The sequence below is a fragment of the Sus scrofa genome, chromosome 6 (assembly GCF_000003025.6).
Source record: "Sus scrofa isolate TJ Tabasco breed Duroc chromosome 6, Sscrofa11.1, whole genome shotgun sequence".
NCBI classification, from domain to species: domain Eukaryota; kingdom Metazoa; phylum Chordata; class Mammalia; order Artiodactyla; family Suidae; genus Sus; species Sus scrofa.
Genome location: NC_010448.4, coordinates 102,350,996 through 102,372,316, shown reverse-complemented (window position 1 = coordinate 102,372,316; position 21,321 = coordinate 102,350,996). Strand labels below are relative to the sequence as shown.

At 39.7% G+C, this 21,321-nt stretch overlaps 1 protein-coding gene and 1 pseudogene across 6 annotated transcripts in view; one reads left to right on the top strand and one right to left on the bottom strand.

Annotated features, from left to right (window-relative positions):
• Positions 1-21,321, bottom strand: part of DLGAP1 (DLG associated protein 1) — an 866,754-nt gene that overhangs the window by 827,525 nt on the left and 17,908 nt on the right. The window lies entirely within an intron of this gene.
• On the top strand, positions 5,115-8,606 carry LOC110261414 (annotated as a pseudogene).

Sequence of the window (21,321 nt, the reverse complement as noted above, 5' to 3'; positions counted from 1 at the left end):
CACACTGATACCCTAATACGGCGCTATGTCTCTGGGAGAAGCATCAGACACCTGTTCAGCTGAAATACACTGGAAACCTTGGGAAAGGCAGTGATTCATCTCAAATGGAATCAATACCTACTCCAAGTATGAATTTACTTTCATTCCCCAAAGGATCTCAGGCAACACCACTGTGCATGGGCTTACAAACTATTTAATGCACCAGCATAGGATGCTGTGGATCAGCAGTGGACCAGAGGACTACCTACATCGAATGATGGATGGAAGTAGATATATGACCATGAGGACCCCACCAGTCCCATCATCACCACACCACCCAAAGGCTGCAAGCCTGCAAAGGATGGAACGGCCTTTTGAAATTGTAAATGAAGTCTCCTCTTAGGTGTGGTAATATGCCAGAATGGGGCACCATGTCTCTAGGATGCAGTCTATACCCTAAATCATGATGATTCTTTAGGAACCAAGGGGTAGATGTAAGAGTGACTCACTTACCATTTCTCCCAATGACCCATTTAGGAAAGGTGTGCTTCCTGCACTCAAAACTCTTGTACTAAGTAAGGGTCTGATTCCAAGAGAGGAAACACTTCCAAAGGAGACACATCAAGGAGAAAATGAAACTTGAATCTCTAGCTGCCACCCAGTCACTCTGAGCATCATGTATCAAAAGACTAGCAGAGTTGAAAATGAGTCACAATTTGGGCAGGAAGGGAGAAGCTAAGTTGACGTTTCCCGTTGGGGCACTGAAAAACATGTTCGGCACTCAGATAGTTTGCAGGGGTATTTTTTAGATTCTCCAGACCAGCTGTGATGGTAAATGGACGGGCAGCAGCCTCAGAAGGGCATAGTGTTCAGGAACTCCGACCCTTTAGAGATGAGGATCTGGATCGCTGTACTCGTTTATCTGTCTAGACAAGCAATGGTGCTGAGAGTGAGGGGCTTTAGAATTGGTAGGGGAGGAAGGGGATGACTGGTTGTGGCCCACAGACCAGATGCTGAAGCAAGGGCTCTACTTTACCCCACTAGCCCTCCTCTTGTAAGTCTTCTTAGGCAAAGAGATCAATCAAAATCCTAGAGGAGCTTTTTATGTTTTACGTTTGTAACTGCTTAGTTTTTTTCATCTCTGGATTTTCCATCTACTCTTTTTTTTTAAATTGTAGTTGACCTGCAATGTTTCAGGTGTAGAGCAAAACGATTCATATATTTGTTTGCAGAATCTTTCCCATTATAGGTTATTACAAGATATTGAATATAGTTCTCTGTGCTATTCAGTAGGTCTTTGTTGTTTATTTTTTTATATGGTAGTGTATGTCTGTTAATCCCAAATTCCTAATTTATCTCCCCCCTTTCCCTTGGAGAAGCTTTTTCCCATGAGGTTAAACAAATCGAATAGATCTCAATGGTCCAGTGGGTGGACTCCAGAGACACTAAGTCAGTCAATTAGTTTCCCCTTCAAGACTGAGATGATGAAGGTAGGGGTTCAAGGGCCCAGCCCCCTTGCACATCTGGGCCACCCAGCCCTAGAGTTCCATGTGCCTCAGGTCTTTGGTGTAAATGCATCTCAATTCAACTTCCTCCTGCTGAAATCTCCTTCCCCACGCCCTCCAGGTCACACTGCCCAGGGGACTTCACAGTGCACATCCTGCATGTCAGTCTGCGACTCAGAGTCAGTTTCTAAGGAAGCTAATCCAAGTTAGAATTCGAATACAAAAGAACACACACACAGAGTATTTATATAAATCTCAAGCACAGGCAGAAATCAAATAGAATGTTAGGTAACAGGGCAGTGGTTTCCCTGGAAGGGTGGTACTGACTCAAAGAGGGAATAAGGGGCTCCTGCAGAGTGAAAATGTTCTGTTTCTTACCTGGGGGGCTACTGACATGGATGTGATCCTGAAAATTCATCAAGCTGGAAATGGTGTTTATTGCATTTCTACTTATATGTTCTGTACCTCAAAAATATGTTTTTTAGAAACCTACATTTTACAATCCTTCTTGATGATTCCAAAAGGATTTCTCTTCTGAGGTACCCCAAGATCATCAATATGAGTATGAATTATCAACCTTCATCCTTAAGCTCTGAATCTGACAATCTGCATTCAGCATCAGACTTAGATATTTACTAATCATGGGAAGCTGGTCAGATTTTCAACCTCATTTCTTCGATCTCTAATATGAATGAAAACATTACCAAATGGAATTTCTGTGTTTACTAAATAAGATAATCCATGTAAAGAACATAGGACAATGCTAAGACAGAGTACAGAAAATATTCAATAACACATTTACTATGGTCCTTTTTAATGAAGAGATTAAAGTAAATTTAAACTAATTTCTAGGACAGTTCCTGGAAACTGCTTTTCAAAATAACGATGAGATAGTTTGTTTTGTTTTACTCATAAAAAGTAAATAAAGTTACTTGATTTTTTTCTTTTTGGAGTACAGGGAAGAGTTATGTTTACATGATGCTTAGCATATAATCAATGTTATTTCAACAAATGTTTATTCTGTTATAAGAATCATAGTAAGTAACACAGGAGTCCCTGTCATGGCTCAGCAGAAACGAATCTGACTGGCATCCTTGAAGATGCAGGTTCGATCCCTGGCCTACTCAGTGGGTTAAGGATCCGGCATTGCCATGAGCTGTGGTGTAGGTCTCAGATACAGCTCAGATCCAGCATTGCTGAGTCTGAGGTGTAGGCCGGCAGCTACAGCTCCACTTCAACCCCTAGGCTGGGAACCTCCATATGCCTCAGGTGCAGCCCTAAAAATAATAATAATGATGATAATATGTAACATGGAAACTATGGTCTCTCCCAGCAAAGTGATGGTCCCTGGCATCTTCTATTGTCAAATGAACATGGGCTACAAAATATAATAGTCTCATATATGAATTCTGACTTTGCCAAGGACAAGCTGGTTCTCTTCTGAATCTATAGTTTGTCATCTCTAAAGAAATGACGATGCTCACTCTATAGGATTATCTGTGATACTATATAAAACACCACTGAACACCAGGTCAGTGGAAATACATATTCCCCACTCCTCTACCTGCTTATGGCCAAGGTCATGTTTTCATAATGGCTGCTAATATTAGAGGAACAATCTTTGGTCAAGGAATAATTTTCAAAGAGGTTTTTAAATCAAGTACCCTGTCTCACACTCCTTGAAAAATCTTAATAATTTAAATAATTTTTCATCAGAAAACATGTATACAATGAATTGAGTTACAGATCTGTCCAATCCTTAGGTCATAATGCTGCATACTGAACTGCCTTTTAACAAAGAATTAAGAACTCAAGTTTCTAAGCACAAACAGTAATATTTCTACTATAAATGTGGCTTACCTTTTCTCTAATGTTGCTTGCCGGAATGTAAATGACACACATAGATTTGCACTTCGGCTGATACAGACTCAGATATAAGCTCTGTCACTTACTAACTTAGGATTTGGGGCTAAGTTTCTTACATGCATGAACCTCAGTTTTTCCATCTGTAAAATGGGTGCATCACCTGCCTCAGAGGGTAATTGTGAAGAATAGAAACAATGTCAGGAAAGAGCCTAACACACTGGAATACAGTGGAGTTCAATGAAGCAGACTATTTACACCATGAATATTTGCATTATGAATGGTATTGGTGAGTGCCTAAGCATTGATTTAGTTTTAGTTTTTACAGAACTGGCCAGATCTCTTTCCTTCTCTCCCTCTCTTTTAATCACTTTGAGGTTTCAAGGTAAAATATAAACCGGCAACTCTATTCATTACATTTATGCTGCTGGTCAATAAACACATTCCAGTATTTCAATTGTGGCACTAGTATCTTGGCAAGCACTCGGGCTAGGGTATATTTTATGCTTCAGGACCTAAATGTGTAGTGACATATTAATACATCATGAAATTCAACAAAGATGCAGTGGACTTAAAGAAAGATCAAAGCATATGTTCACAATATATCACATAATACTGTCTGTCCTCTCATTTTTTATTATTGGTGTCCTGGCAATTACGTCCTTCACAGATAACTTCTAATAATTCCAAATTCCAAAGATGAGATACCAAGGCTAGACCCCTAACAGGATGCTAATTTGAGTTATGCTACATGAGAAGGGTATATCAAAATATGTGCATTTTATGAATGACCTAGTCCAGATTTAGAATTCCTTTCACTCATAAACAATGACATGTTGATAGCAATGATTTTCTAGCTTAAGTATGAATTTTACCATAACATGTTTGTAGAACAGACAGTGTGAACTTTTAAAGAGTATTAAACACGTTTGGTTAATATCTGAAACAGTAAGAAATCTATGAATTGCCTATATACATATAAACATATAAATTCTAAATATCCAAAGATAATGGTCATGAATTAACTTTCTATAAGATCCAACAATCCTCTAAACATTATTTACAGCTAATGCAGGTAAGAGATGCATTACCCACAGTTACCGGTTTGGGGAAGCCCAAAATGAAGCTATACTTAAGAGGTGCCAATCCTGAAGTGCACTTTGATGTGTCTGATTTCCAATCCACCTGAAATAGGACAGCATGAGAAAAAGAACACAGGCTTAGTGTCAGGGTGACCTGGGTTCAAACACGACTGCAGTCCTTACGAGATCCACATTTTTTTTTCAATGGCTGCATCCATGCCATATGGAAGTTCCCAGATTAGGGATCATATCAGAGCTGCAGGCCTACACCACAGCCACAGCAACACTGGATCCGAGCCCTATCTGCAACTTTCACTGCAGCTCACCGCAACACCAGATCCTTAACCCACTGAGCGAGGCCAGGGATCGAACCCACATCCTCATGGACACTATGTTGGGTTCTTAACCTGATGAACCATAGCAGGTTCTTAGATTCACGTTTGCCTTTAGATATTTCTCTTTCCTAAGATCTCAGGGTGCAGTATATTATAAGAAAACTGGGCTTTCTAGCACACTGGGACTTGATATATATTCATTACCGTGGGGGTGAGAAGTCGGGGGATGGTTTCATTTACTCCCATTGTGGGAGGTCAATCTCGTCTTGTTCAGAGAGTCTGCAAAGTCAAAACTATTTTCGCAGTAATACCAAAACATCATTTCTACTTTTCATTCTCATTCTCTCATGATTTACAGTGGAGTTTTCCAGAGGTCATATGATGTCATACAGCAACCCGCTGAATGCAGAAAGAGCTATGAGACTTCAACTGAACCATCTCTTAAACCAGACAGCAAATAGATCTGGAATATTACAAAACAATCAACAAAAGATGGATCATGATATATAGTTTGTCCTAAAAAAGGTTTAATTTCCCTCCCAAAGTTATATTAATGTATGAGTTTATTATTCTTATTTTAAAATGAACTAGTAAATTATTTTAAAAGATGAAAATTGACAGAACACTGTAAACTAGCTATAATGGAAAAAATAAAAATCATTTAAAAATAAAAAATACAAATAAAATAGATGTTTTAATTTCTAATGAAGTAAATATCTATCGCTATCTAGCCTACACGAACGCAAGATCTTTAGGGTTTTCAATACATTTATGTAAAAGGAGCCCTGAAGCTAAAAGGTTTGGTAAATGCTCCCTTTGTGTAATAATTTAGTAAGAAAATAAGAGCTCTTATTTCATTCTGCTTGGGGATATGTACTAGAAAAAGATGGTTCCCACCCTTCCAACGAAAATCTGGACACACTGCAAATTCACAAGCTGTTTTGTACCCACAGAAGAGCTGAGGTTGTGAGGCAGACAATGGGGTCCACAGCTAAGGAGAGACAGCTGCCTGCAGGCAAGGGAATGTGAGCAGTGCTTACTGTGAGAGAGACAACCAGATGCCTGGGAGAAGACCTCAGCTATAGGGAGGAGGCTCAGGGTCAAGGGGCATGAGATGGAGAAGCAATCACAGAAATCAGAGGAGTCCAATCATCTGCAGGGTTGGTTTCCCCACAAATCCCACCAAGTGCTCATGGAAAAGCATAGAAAATGTTTCAGTAACACATCCCTTGTGAGGCACACCTGAGGAAAGAGAATCAGCAACCATGGAGGGGCAAAGACTCCATCTGGAAACTTCCTTCCCCTCCAGCTCTCCTACAAATGAAAGCATTCATCCTCTAAGAGATGAGAAACTAACCCCACCAGCCTCGATATAAGAGGAAACCCACTGCAGCCATGAAAACAGAAGTGGAACTAAACAACCAACAACCATCCCCCTGCCCCCCACCCCCACCCCGGGGACGGGAAAGGGGTGGAACCAAGGAGGCCACACCCCAAATAGTCAGGGACACAGTCTCCATTCAACAGTGAGGCCGAATGCTAACACAGCTCAAGTAACAACAGAAAGGGTTCTGTGGTGGCTCCTTCTGTTGTTAAGAACCTGACATAGTGTCCATGAGGATGTGAGTTCCATCCCTGGTCTCACTCCATGGGTTAAGGATCTGGCATGCCACAAGCTATGGTGTAGGTCAGATGCAGCTCAGATCCAATGTTGCTGTGGCTGTGGCCTAGGCCTGCAGCTGCAGCTGCAGCTGCAGCTTCAATTTGACCCCTAGCCTGGGAACTTCCATACAGAAGAGATGTGGTTCATATGTGAAGGTGCAAGTACTTTCACCAACATATTTTTTTAATTTCGGAAAAGAAACCTGGATCTAGTCTAAAATACCCAAAAATGGGGGCTTAAATGGGATTTAAATTTTATATATTATATATTATAAATTATATATATATACACAGACATATATACATATATGTATACATAATACATATATAATATGAATGCATATAATACATATATATTAAAGTCCTATAATGACAGGCATAGCCATCAAAATTGGTAATATAATTCTAAAGGGGAGCAGGATGGCGGCGGAGCCAGGCAGAGTTGGCCCTTGGCTCCAGGATCCTGCTGCCTGGCAAGAAACACAGCCAGGGTTCCTGGTCCACTAGCCTGGCCTCACCCTGACACAGTCACCAGGCCCAAGAGAAGGAAGCAACTCAAGTTCCAGACCTAAGACGCCTGGCTCTGGGCAAGTGACCACAGCAGATTATGCCAACTCAGATCCAGCCGCCATGAGGTCTGAAAGGGTCAAGAAAGCTGTCGCCAAGTCTGCTCCACAGGAAGTAAAGTCTCTGTGGCTTGGAAGCCTCCCAGTTCCTGCAGTAGAAGCTCTTTCTGGGGCTGGTGAGCCTTGTGACATCATTGACAGCAGCAATGAGATGGATGCCCAGGAGGAAAGCATGCATGAGAAAACTGTCTCCAGAAAAAAGAAAAGAAAGGGGCACAAAGATGACTGGGACAGAGCTGGGGGAGAAGAGTATCCCATGGATATTTGGCTACTGCTGGCTTCCGATATCTTCCCAAGGACCTTGTGAATTGTTCCCTGATTTGTAAGGATGCCTGGACTTTCACTGGCACTGCTGCCTTTTGGACCAGGTTGTACCGCAGGCACTACATGCCAGATGCCTCTCTGCCTTGGTGCCCCCAACCAGAGTCAATGGAGAAGCTGCACCGTCTCTGAGCACTTGTGATCCGATCCATGTATGAGCCATTTGCTACATTCAAATCTCCAGAATCTAGCCATTCCAGAAAGCACTCCCAGCACTTTCAAGAATGCCAAATCCTTACTTTTCTGGTACGAAAAGAGTGTAGAAACCAGACAGGAACCAATGCGGGAGTTCAAATTCAAAAAAACAGTCCCCTTCAATTAAAGAGCAAGTATATATGGGAGGATTGCAGCCTCCTATCCAGTATGAAAATGTCCACGCCAACCCAGACCAGGACTGCTGCCCACTGTAGGTCACCACTCTCAAGTTCAACTCTATTCCAATTGTTATGGGAATGATAGTTACCCTGTTTGTTATCAGTGTGAGCCTGGACATGTGGCATCATCGAATGAGCCGGGTGTTCCCAAGATTCTCCTGACCATGGTAGTCAGAAACTGCGCGATGAACAGGTTATTCAAGACATCCTGGACCTGGGACACAGTGTTGGACTTTGCGACCAGTGGCATCCTCAGAATCTGTTCTCTCTGAAAGCAGAGCTATAGCTTCCTGTCACTGAGGGCAGCCCCGAGCTAGGCCAGTCTGTTTGTGATCAGATTCCAGCTTGAAAAGGGGCGCTGGATTGTCTATCTGCTCAGTAATGCACATGCACTTCAGGTTCCTGGGGCTCCTGCTAGGGGAAGGAGAGGGGATAACTCAGGAGGAAGACCAGCTATAAATGAGGAACATATTTTAATGTAAAAGTTTGCATTTGAAAGGAAAAACCTAACCCTGTTTTCTGTGTTAAATCCCATTTGGTGCTACTGAGTTTGTTGTTCTTCTTTTATTCCAGTAAAAAATGGATGATCTGGCTCTAGGGAAAAATTAAACTCTTAAATCTCCAAAGAAGGAAAATTCAGCATTCCCTTATGGGTCAGAGAAACCTCAGAGGCCTAAAATTGTGGCTGCGTTACTTCCAATTTGGCTGTCCCTCAAATTCAAGTGAATGATTTCCTCTTCTCCCTTTACCCTTCTCCAGAAATAAAGCAGGTGGCAGGGTTTTCACAATACATGAGATTGACTTGTGCATGTTTCTTTAAATATAATTTTTTTTTTTGTATGGCCATATCCGCGGCATATGGAAGTTCCCAGGCTAGGAGTTGAATCGGAGCTGCAGCTGCTGGCCTACACCACAGCCACAGCAACACAGGATCCAAGCTGCATCTGACCTACATTGCAGCTCATGGCAACACCAGATCCTTAACCCACTGAGCAAGACCAGGGATTGAACTGGCATACTCATGGATACTAGTTGGGTTCATTACTGCTGAGCCACAACAGGAACTCCTAAAAATAATTTTTGAACATTTGTCCTATAAATATTCTTTTGCCAGTTTAAAAAAAAAAAAAAAAAAAAAAAACTGGTGGAGTTTTCGTCATGGCTCAGTGGTTAACGAATATGACTAGGAACCATGGGGTTGCGGGTTCAATCACTGGCCTTGCTCAGTGCGTTAAGGATCTGGCATTGCCGTGAGCTGTGGTGTGGGTTGCAGACGAGGCTCGGGTCCCGAGTTGCTGTGGCTCTGGCGTAGGCTGGTGGCTACAGCTCCCATTCGACCCCTAGCCTGGGAACCTCCATATGCCATGGGAGTGGCCCAAGAAATGGCAAAAAATAAAAAATAAAAAAAAAAACTGGTAATATAATTCCAAAGGATTCACAGTATGATTAACTAAAAAGTTATAACATACATTGCATGATATTTTAGTAAATGAAAAGATACATCTAAAATAATCATAATGAGTTCATCACAGAAATAATATTAATAGGATCACTTGGATTTTATCAATTCATTTAATTTATGATTTTGAATTTTTATTCAGTGAGCTTACTTATATTTTAAAATAACTGAAAAGTGAATTAATGTGTCAGATGCATACTAACTTTTCTTCAAAATATAACCCTCCCGAAAACTTAAGACATTTCAGCGTAATTTGACCATGAAAAATCTTTTGATAGATAAAAAAGAGAAATATATACAAGTGAATTTGAGGGAAAAACCAAATACCTGTTTTCTAAGTATTACAAAGTCCAAAATGTGGAAAAAATTTGAGCCATTTAAGTAAAAATATTAATATCAGCATTATCTTTCTGTATAATAAGTGAGAATAAAACTTTTATTCCTAAGAGTAATAAACATTCACTAGTTAAGAAAAAGCTAGCCCACAGCAGTAAATATACTCTACCAGCCATTTTAAAAAGCCAATTGGTGTATGTGTGCTTGTTAAATGACTGTGAATGAATTATACCTACAAACTTACATTATACACATAAATTATAAAATTTAATTGTTTCTGGAAGGAGCTCTAGTCTTATTAAACATCACAATTAGTGATGTTATTGCCCACAAAATACATTTTTCAAGATTTACTGTAATTGATATCTAATTCATAAAAGAAGGATCGTTGAAATACTATTAGGACAGAGCACAGCTCAAACCTAAAAACTCTCACAAAATTGCTCTTTTGCTATAATTAAATGTGACCCACCAATTCTTCCAAAGCCAATAGATATTCACTTCTTCTGATGTTTGCTTCCTCATCTGGAAAATGGATTAATCAAAAAATGTCTTCCTAGAGCTTTTATGGAGAACTTTATGTAGCTCTTCATAAAATGAATAATGAAAACTGTGCCGTGTTCACTGGCAGAACATCTGCATTAATAATAAGGTGAGAAGTAGTTCACAATTCATTTAACTATGACAATGATTAGGCTGCTACTTTTTTTCTTCTAGATTCACTATGACTATCTGTTTGCCTCCCAAGTGCAAGGCCTGTCACAGAAGCTAGGGGAATGGTTCTCCTAGATCATTTTTGAAGGCTGGAACACACAGCCTTGTGCCACAAAATGTAGTGAATGATTTGACTTTGTTCACATCACAAATAATCTAAGGAAAATTTTTCCAAAGGCATATTTTTATCAACAGAATTTGCTAGAAAACAGGGTCAACATGCTCATTTACTCCTCTGTGTCTTGGTGAGAACTCGCATTCCTGAATGAGCCTCTTCTAACCCAGAAGCTAATCATGGAAAAGCTGCTTCAATTCTGTCAGTTCGGAGGATGCTTGAAAGCTGCCTCCTCCAGGCAGCATCTATAGATGTCCTGGGAAGGTGGCAGCGTACAGGAACCCTGAGGGCAGGAGGCAATAGGGAAGTGGGAGATGGTCAGAAAAGATCTTGTCTGTTCTCTGTGTCCTTGAGTCTGTTTCCGTTTTGTAGACAGGTCCTTTGTGCCATATTGGATAAGCAATGAAGTTCTACTGTATAGCACAGGCAACTCTATCCTGTCTCTTGGATAGAGAGAAACAGAATGTGTATACACTATATATGGGTCACTATTCTGTAGAGCAGAAATGGACTCAACACTGTAATTCAACTACACATTAATAAAAAATAAATTTTTTAAAAAAGAAAGAAAAGATCTTGTCACTGCCTGCAGAAGCAGAGGCAGAGAATTTGAAGCCACGTGAATATTCACTGGGCACTTGGTAAAGGTTGACAGTGCATCCTTAAAAGGATGCATAAGAGACCCTGTAGATGGGGAGAGAACCTAGGCAAACTCGTCCCCCTTTCTAATTTTACATGACTCCAGATAAACAGCTTAGTTGATAGCAGGCTGGGCCCCCCCATCTCAGAACCCAGGTTCCTCATTCCAGGCTAGAGAAAGCATAAAAGGTTAACAAACATTTGCTCGCATTCATCTCTTCTGTTTCTGTGGGTTACACCATCTTCCCAGTTTTAGCATCATCAACATTTTTTAATATACATTTAAATTCATGTATGCATGATATAAAGATAATACAAGGTGACAGCAGTCACTGGGCTAGAGGGACCTTTAAAAATTTCAAGCATAAAATTAGTCATTTATACTGCATTCTCATAAAATTAGTTTTTTCTTTAAAATCATCTGGGAATGTCTTCAAACTGTGACCAAATACTGAGCATACTGTTCTCCGTGGGTATCTGATTTAATTCATGGCATATCTGAAAGTGCAGAGTTATTCATCACAAATTGGAAAAAAGAAAAAGAAGCAGGAGTTTTGCTTAAACATTTATCCCTTAGATGGATTTTATCTTTTTCTCCTTTTTGGAAGGAAGTGAAAATACAAGAGATGGTGAAGTAAACTAAATTTGCCCCCTTATTCTTCATTTACTCCTTCCAAAACCAATTTATTGGTAGACTTCCCTACCATCATGAATCTGCCATTGACCACCATTGTTTATTCTCCTGGATAAAAACTTCTTTGAAATCTAAAATATCATTATGTCCCTCTACCCCCCTACTCCAACACATAGGTATGAATTCTTATACTATTTTCTGCCCATTCTCTCTGACCAAGGAACATATTTATTTATGTAAAAGACCTGTACAGGGGGGAAAGACAAATTAAGAGTTTGGGATTAAAATATACACACCAGGAGTTCCCGTCATGGCTCAGTGGTTAACAAATCTGACTAGGAACCATGAGGTTGCAGGTTCGATCCCTGGCCTTGCTCAGTGGGGTAAGGATCTGGCATTGCTGTGAGCTGTGGTGCAGGTTACAGACACGGCTCGGATCTAGAGTTGCTGTGGCTCTGGTGTAGGCCAGCAGCTATAACTCCCATTAGACTCCTAGCCTGGGAACCTCCATATGCCACGGGAGTGCCCTTAGAAAAGGCAAAAAGACAAAAAAAAAAATACATACTACTATTTATAAAAGAGATAATCAAAAAGGATGTACTGAATGGTACAGGAAAATATACTCAACATCTTATAATAACCTACAATAGAAAATTTTTAAAATAATATATATATAAACATGTACACATATGCCTATATGTAAACCAAACCACTTTTCTGCACACTTAAAATATAACATTGTAAATAAACAATATTTTAATTAAAAAGATAAAAATAAAAATTTAAATAATTTTTAAAAATCTGTCTTAAGGGGAAAGGGAGGGAGGGATAAATTAGGGATATGGGATTCACAGATACACACCACCATACATAAAACAGCTCAACAACAAGGATTTACAGTATAGCACAGGGAACTATAGTCAATATTTTGCTACAACCTAGAATGGAAAAGGATCTAAAAAAGAATATGTATATATATAGAGAGATATTGATATATCTATATAGGCAGAAATACATATACATATATGTAAACTGAATCTCTTTGCTGTATACCTGAACGAATACAAAATTATAAATCAACTGCAGTTTAACAAAAAATTTAAATTAAGAGAACTATCTTGGAGTTCCCATCATGACGCAGTGGAAACGAATCCAACTAGGAACCATGAGGTTGTGGGTTCAATCCCTGGCCTCGCTCGTGGGTTAGGGATCTGGTGTTGCTGTGAGCTGTGGTGCAGGTCGCAGACACGGCTCAGATCTGGCATTGCCGTGGCTGTGGTGTAGGCCAGAGGCTGTAGCTTTGATTAGACCCCTAGCTTGGGAACCTCCATATGCCGCGGGTGCAGCCCTAAAAAGACAAGAGACAAAAAAGAAAAGAAAAGAAAAGAAAAGAAAAAGGAAAAGAGAGAGAGAGAACTATCTTGTTTAGAAAAGATTTAAAGACGATGAAATATGTATCATACTGATAATGAAGTAAAAGACCAGAGATGAAGAATATTGTGACAGGACTAGGCTCCTCATGTTTGCATCCTCCCTACGGGTCCCACAAGCTACTTCCTATGTGACCATGGGCAATTCCATGCCTCAGTTTCCATATCTATAAAATGGGGGGTAATACCCCCCGTTTTATTACCTTTATGACATATTTTAACAAGTAAATGACAATACCATCACATGCATAGCAAACTATCATCAGCAAAAAGATCTCAGTAAATTTTCTAGGTATTATTAAATTGCTAATTTTTCCTCTTACATGCACATTATCTCCTCAATTAGATCTGAAATCATGCAAAACCAATAAAATGCAATTGGGTACTTTCAAGAATACAGATTAACAGTAATCAGAAGGAAAATACATTGTAGTGCAAGAGGGAATTATTAGGCTAAATGAGAAGTACATGATATGTATTTGGTTAAGAAGTTCATTTGTTGAGATGATTATGACATGATTGATGATTATTATAGATTACAGAACTATTATTACAGATTTTGAGTTAGTGGAAACAGAATGCATTAATGCAGTGGATTGGGGAAAGTCTGGTTTGTTTGGTGCTGTATATGAACAGATGCAGGAAAACTAGGAAGGGGAAGTTTCAGAGTTTTTATCTTGTAAACATCAGAACAAGGTGAGCCACAGACACAGTCGGAGACTAATTAACCAAATGGAGCAGAGAGCTTGCTTTCCCAGGCTAGCAATGTCATATGGAGAAAAGCCACATGCAGAGGAAGTGGAGAATAAATGGGGACAGAGTCACAAGCAGATGGGTTAGGTCCACCTTGGGTGAAGCTTGGTGATGGAGCTGGGAAGGAAGTTATGCAAGGAACAAAGGACAGAATCCTGAGGGACTCCTGGGCTATACTGGACTTGTCAACTCCAGACCTTCTAGAATCTTGCAGACCTGCCAGCACAAGTAAGACAGGTGCTTAGGAAGCCACATCACCTCAGCTTTTCTGAGGGGCCTCTCGATGCAAAGGATGAACCTAAGCTTAAGGGGGCTTATTCTTTCAAAGGATTTGTATATGAGGTGGCTTCTGGCAATTTTCACAACATGAAATTTAGATCGTGTTCCCTGCTGGCATCAAAGGGTGAAACCCACTGAGAGAGTAGGAGGTGTGGGTGGGAATCCAGAGTGCCTGGGCCTGTTCAATCCAGCCTCAGAGAGAAAAAGCACCCATGGCTGGGATCCACTGTTTTAGCAACCCTGGGATGGTCACAGGCTTAGACTGTAAGTTGTGGAGGAAATGCTGCGCTCCTAGTAGATCCTAAGACAAACTTGGTCTTCTAACTATTCCTTCTGATTATCACTAGGCAACTGTTCCAAGTCCTCACAGCAACTGCAATGCCTGAAGTGACTCCACTGCGTCCACAATCGATGCCTCAGTACACAGTGACTTCACAATACAAAGACCGTCTTTTCTACCAAACTTGAAGCAAACACCACAGATCTATGATCACAGAGGAAGGTATTTATGAAATCTCATTTACCTTTGGGCATTTACAGGTTCTTTACAGATGTTCCACTTCTCTGAATTGGTTCACCTATGTTTGGTAACAAGTTATTATAGCAAAACCACGCTTAACATGAGCAGTGGAGGGTAAAAGCAGGTACCAGGAATTCTAAAATTTGACTCCCACATTAAAATAGCAAGTTGGTGCCACAACATTAGATCCTGCTGGGGCAGAAAAGAACCTATAACGTGAGCCAAGAGAGCCTGTGTCACATCACTGGGGTCATTAAATGTCACATAATTAGCATAGTCAGGATACTACTCAACCAAGAACCTAAGATGGTTTTAAAAAAATTAAATTGTGAAAACGGTAAAACAGCCCACAGAGTTAGAATGTCATGACTTTTGTAAACCTGGCAGGGTACTCTATTTAGGTCAGTATATGATTTCATCCTGAGTCACTTACCTATATACAAATGTAAATGTATGTATATGTGTGTATATATATATAAATATGTGCGTACATATATATAATAATTATTATATATTATATATAATTCCCATCTTACTGTATTGTCTTCCAGGATGAGCTAAAACAGCAGATAAAATGAATAACTATGAATAAACTGAACTTCACGTAGTTAATGTCAGATTATCATTAAATATTAACCAACACAAAGGTGTTATTGCTAAATATATCAACAGCCCTCACTCTAGATGTGTGAAAATCTCTCTCCTCTCACATTCTAGACTTTCTTCATGTGACTGGGTGGTATGTTTTTCTTAATCATTTTGTCTAAAGTGAGTAATTATAAAATACTTTATTTTTGCATCCTCCTGTAATACTGTCCATGTATTTCCTTACAGAAAAATGAGACCCCAAATCACACACACACACACACACACACACCACACACACACACAAAATAACCTTTCAATGCCAATATCCACCTACCAGATTGGTAGAAATGAAGAAAGCTGGTGACATTAAGTGTTGGCAAGGATTTAGAACATTGGGCATGCTTTGGTGCCACTGGTGGAAGTTCAAATTGGCACAGCCCCTTTGCAAAACAGCTGGGCATTATCTTGAAAAGCCGGGGCACTGCCCAGCCCAGCCTCTAGCACAGATTTATCACAAGATGTGCCTAAGAATGCCTGTGGCCACCCGGCTGGTAACAGCAAAAACAAACTCAAGCAAAGTCATGCAAACCAAATGCACAAAAATGAGAGAATGGATGAACGGATTGTGGAACTGTTATAAACTAGAGTCTGTACAACTCTGAATAGACGGACTGCATCCATCAGCAAGGATGAACCTTAAAGGACACCATGAAATGAAGAAAGCTAGGTGCAGAAGAATACTTTGCTGCCATTCTGATCAAGTTCAAGAGCATGCACACTTTTTTAAAAAATAGATTTTTAGGAATAATGCATATAATGGTCAAAGAATAGAGAACAGAGAGAAAAGGATACAAAGTAAAGCTCCAGAGAGTCCTTCACTGTGGAAGGCAGGAAGCCAAGGGCACAGCCATTTCATGGCTGGTGAGGAGGCATGTTTGTGGCAGTGTCGAGTTATGTTTCATATCACAAATAGACATTTACAAATTAAAATATTTTTAAAACATCACCTTAAATGCCAATATTTCCTTTAAGGCTGTGCATTTTATATCTGAAAAGCAATACTCCTCCAAATTAAGAGCTTGCTTTCCATTTCTGAATCACAAACAGTTTTGGGACCTTGGATTGTTACTTAATCTCTCTGAGGATCTTCTGCCTTGAAAATACAGACCAATCTCTTTGGTCTTTTCTAGAGAATATTCCAACAATTACATAAATCTCCAAGCCTTCTATCTTAGGCAATGCCCAGTCTACCTGAATTTAATTCTTGAAAAACAAGCCCAAAGAAGTTAATCCAATGTGCAGGTGTCCACATGTGTCTCTTCTAAACACTAGCTTATATAATGATGTTAATTTCCTCTCAGTTCCTGAGTTCTGCCACCTTAGGATTTAAATTTTTCAGCAGCCACAGAGGGGGCTTTTCCCTCTGGGAATTTAGTGGAGCCAGATGGAGATTTTTGTTCTTTTCGCCTACAGTTCCAGCTAAGATTTGACTTAAAAATCAAAGTGGCGTGCAACCTTGTACAATGGAAATAATACCCACCGCCTATTAGAAACTGGCTCCTAATCTTGGCTTCAACATTTACTGGTTGGATGACTGTGGTTAACTCATCTAACTTTATTCATCTGTCATAAAGCATCAGAAATGGATCAAAGCTCTCTGGAAAACTTTTCTATTCTACCACCATGTAAGTCTACCTAGTTTCAGTTGGCTCTTAAGAGCAACTTTTTGACCTACTAACCAACTATTAACAAAAAGTGTTCAAATAAGTTTGTGAAATCAGGTGCCAAGATCAAACTTCTAAAAATTGCAAAGTTCTAACAGGAAAACCTTATTTTTGAGGAGGTGAAAGAGAAATGGGTAAATGGCTTGAGACACGTAAAAAAAATCTCAAATTCATTTGTTAATCTAATTTTTATGAAGCCACTAGACATTTTTCTAGCCACTGTAAATAGAGTTGCCCTCACAACCACTTAAGGACCTATTCTGAAAGATTCCTGGCAGGTCAAAGGCAAGGGTATTCTTTGTCACTTTGACCACTTATTCTATAATCTCAACACCAAAACCTGAAAGCATGTTACCTGGTAGAGATCTGGCAACATAACCCCCTATACACAGCTGCTTAACTCACCCATTCTTCAGCCATTTCTAGTCTCAAATCTGGATGGGCTCTATCTAGAGAGACATTCTGCCAAAAAAAGAAATCAATGATCCTTTGCTGCATGATAAATAAAATTAAGCTCTTTGGTTTATATCCCAAAGCTTCTCTCTGATGTATCTTGCCACACACGCTCCTTTCTAACCATCACAAATTATTCACCACTATCTAAACACCTTTAGCCCTTTTGTTACCTCATCCAGCCCTTAAGCTTGAGCCTGGCAATGAAGCATCTTCTTTGAAGCCCAACCCAAAAGGTATCTCTTCAATCAAGTTTTCTCCATCCTATTTTCTATTTTATGAACTAAAGCCTGGGCCTTATACCCAAAGCATCCTGTCCAGATACAACAGCACTGTCCTCTGCTTCTTGATATTGTAGACACTCAACTACATACACCTCTCCAATGAGAGTATTACGCCCTGTCTGAATTCTTGACCCATAGACTCTCTATGAAATGGTTGTTTTATATCACTAAGTTTTGTATCAATTGGTTAGGCCACAAAAAATAACAGACACACTGACTCCTTTTTCTCACTTTATTTTTTTGAACTATAGTCTGTTTTTCAAACATTTTTCCTAAACTCTCTTTCTTCCTGAATCTGTCTGAATTATAGAAATAGCCTTCATCCTACTGGGCCTCCATTGCCCAGTTCACCTACCCTAGGTCCCGCATTTGTTCCAACAGCATGCACTAGTGTTCCCAACTCTCAGCTTAGCTGGGGATGAGTGCTTCTCCTGCAAGTTGGTCCTACAAGAAGTCAGTTCTTCTCCACCAGGTCTTGGAGAGACCAGCATGGTGGCAGAGTTTTATAATATGTTGTAATCAGGACATGTAAGATACTGTTGGAACTCAGGGGAAATGGTACATAAAACTTTCCAGGGAAGCTTCAGGAGTCTTGAGCTGTCCTAAGTGATGTTTAGAGGCCTGCCAGGCAGAAAAGGAAATAAGAGCATTCCAAGGAGAGGAAACCACAGAGGCAAGACATAGATGAAAAATATAAGACATAATATTAATCAGGAGATGACACATAAGGCAGCCTGACACATAAAACTATGTATATGATGTAGAGGAGTGTTAAGAGTCAAGGCTGGGACACTGTGGACAACAGTATGGAGGTTTCTCAAAAAAATTAAAAATAAAACTACCATATGATCCAGCAATTCCACTCCTGGCTATCTACCCACCCCTCCAAAAAAAATAAACAAACTACTTTTTTTTCTTTTTGGCCACATCCGTGGTATGAGGAATTTCCTGGGCCAGGGATCAAACCTGTGCCACAATAGCAACCCAAGCTGCTACAGTGACAATGCCAGATTCCTAACCCACTGCACCATAAGGGAACTCCCCAAAACACTAATTTGCCAAGATACATGCCCTCCTCCAATGTTCACTGCAGCATTATCTATAATTGCCAAGACATGGAAACAACCAAAGTATCCATCAACAGATGAATGGATAAAGAAGATGGGAGATATATACAGACAGATAAACATACATATCTATCTATATATATATATATATATACACATATATAATGGAATACTACTCAGCCATAAAAAAATAATGATATTTTGCCAATTTCAACAACATGAGATGGACTCAGAGGGCATTATGTAAGTGGAATAAGTCAGACAGAGAAAGACAAATACTGTATGATATCATTTATATGTGGAATGCAAAAAATATAACTAGTGAAGATTACACAAAAGAAGCAGACTCACAGATATAGAGAATAAAACTTGGGATTCCCAGTGGGGAGCTGGAGGAGGGGCAACATCTGAGTGGAGAGTGGGAGGTACAAGCTATCAGGTGTAAGACAGGCTCAAGGATGGATTGTACAACACAGCGAATAGGGCCAATATTTTGTAATAAATGTAAATGTAAAGTAACCCTTAAATTTGAGTAAAATTTGAAGCTCTTTTTAAGAAAAGAGTTAAGGCTGGGAAAGTGTATCTGACTAGGTCATAAGAGATCTTAAATGCCACACTGGACAAAGCTGAAAGTTCATCTCATAGGTCAAGGAGGGCCAGAAGTCAAATGATTTAATTTGGAAATTTAGTTAAATAAAAACATTTCAAAATGATTTATGTAACTTCAGAGGATCATATAGAAAAGGGTGAAGGGGAACAGAGAGCGAACAGGAAGGAGGCTCTTGGATTAGCAGGAAAAAATAGATGGTGAAGAGACCAGGTAAGCTGAAGGTTTCTGGGTTATGAAAGGAAGTTGCTTTGAGAGAATAATAGGTAAGCAGTTAGTGAATCATAGAGAATAAAGGTGGGCAGTTAGTAAAATTTATGAGTGGATGTGAGGAAGTAAAAACAGAGGCTACCTCACTTTTCACTGATTTGAAGGCTACCTCAGAAATCACCTCAGGTTTTTGACTTGAGTGACTAGGAAGATAATGTACATATCCCAAAAAATATAGCCACATAAAAACACTGACATAAAGTTCAGAGCAATGGACATGTATTATGGTAAAATGAAAAGTGAAGGAAGCAGAGTCAGTAAAAATAATTCCCACAATCCTAGAAAACAATGGAGGAAGGTAGAAGAGAAGGGACCTTGAAGTAAAGTTCAAAATTGATAAGAAAATAGATCACAGTGGTCAATCATTTCTCAATCCCCACACCAAATGAGGGCGGGCACTACTGAGAATCACCATGATTTAGCTGCATCAATCACTTGGGAAAGAGTTGGGGTATATTTGAATGCAATCTCTCCAGATGTTCTACAAACTCATCATTGTTGCATCACAGTCTTAAAATCACTCGACAAAAATGTAATTCTGGAGAGATGAAAGCTAGTCACCTCATTTCTGAATTCTTTCTTTCACTCTCCTTCTTCCACACATGAAAAGATTAGACTTGCACCCAAAGCTGGGGTAGCAGCAGGTCCCAGACACAAGAAGTGCAACTAGGAAAGTTGGGACAGGATGTGAGTGCAAAAGAACTGGGGAGAGGCTTCAAGCCAGGGTTAGGCACCCACAGACATCAGAAATTAGACGGTACGTGGCCAGAACAATCAACCAAGAAGTTCAAAATATGTAAGATGATTTTGGTGGCAAGGGAAAGGTCAGAACCTCAGAGAAACATTTCTGGAAGTAGGCAAGGGTGGGAAGTTCCCAGGGGAGTGGTCTGGAAAGCTGTCTGGACAGCTAAGTTAGGAAAACTCAAGCAAGGATCCCTTGTTTCAAACAGTGAGTGATCTTTTCTGTTTTTCCCTCCAAGAAGAGTGAGAACCACTTAAGTCCTCATCCACAGACATGCCCCGGGATCATCTGACAGGCTTTGTAAATGCTCACACCTGAATCCACCGTACAGGTGAAGATGAGGTGGTGTAGGAAGGGCCTGAGATGGGTATTTTTTTTTAATTTTCTAGATGTTTCTAATGCCTAGACAAGGTTGAGAATCACTGCTATGTGGAGATGTAAAGTTAAATGATGACAAATTAATTCTGTTTTGGATTCAGCAGGCTATCTTTCTGAAAGGAAGCTGCCTTCTCTCTTTAAACCTATGGGCTTAAAATCTTCATGGGATCTTCTAGGGGTGATGTTTAACTAAAGCACTTTACTTATGGCTCCTGCTCAACCAAAATCCCACTTATGCCACTGAAGTATTTAGGGAACATCATCAATAATTTAGAAACCATCACAGGAGGCTCAATTTATCTTTAGGAAACAAAAGAGAAATCTCTAACAATGGAAGCAAGACTTTGGTTTTCTCCATCTAAGCTGTCAAGGCTTAGAAGAAAAACAAGTTTTCCAAAACAATGATAATGCAGCCAAGAGGAAAATTCGATAAAGTTGCTGAGGAATGACAGTGCTCTAGAAACAGATGGGCTGATTCATTTCTGAAATGTTATGAAGAATATCGACAGACTGAAACATTGACAAAGATTTTTAATGCAACTTTAGGGATAGGGAAAATAATCAAATCTTTTGCCACATACT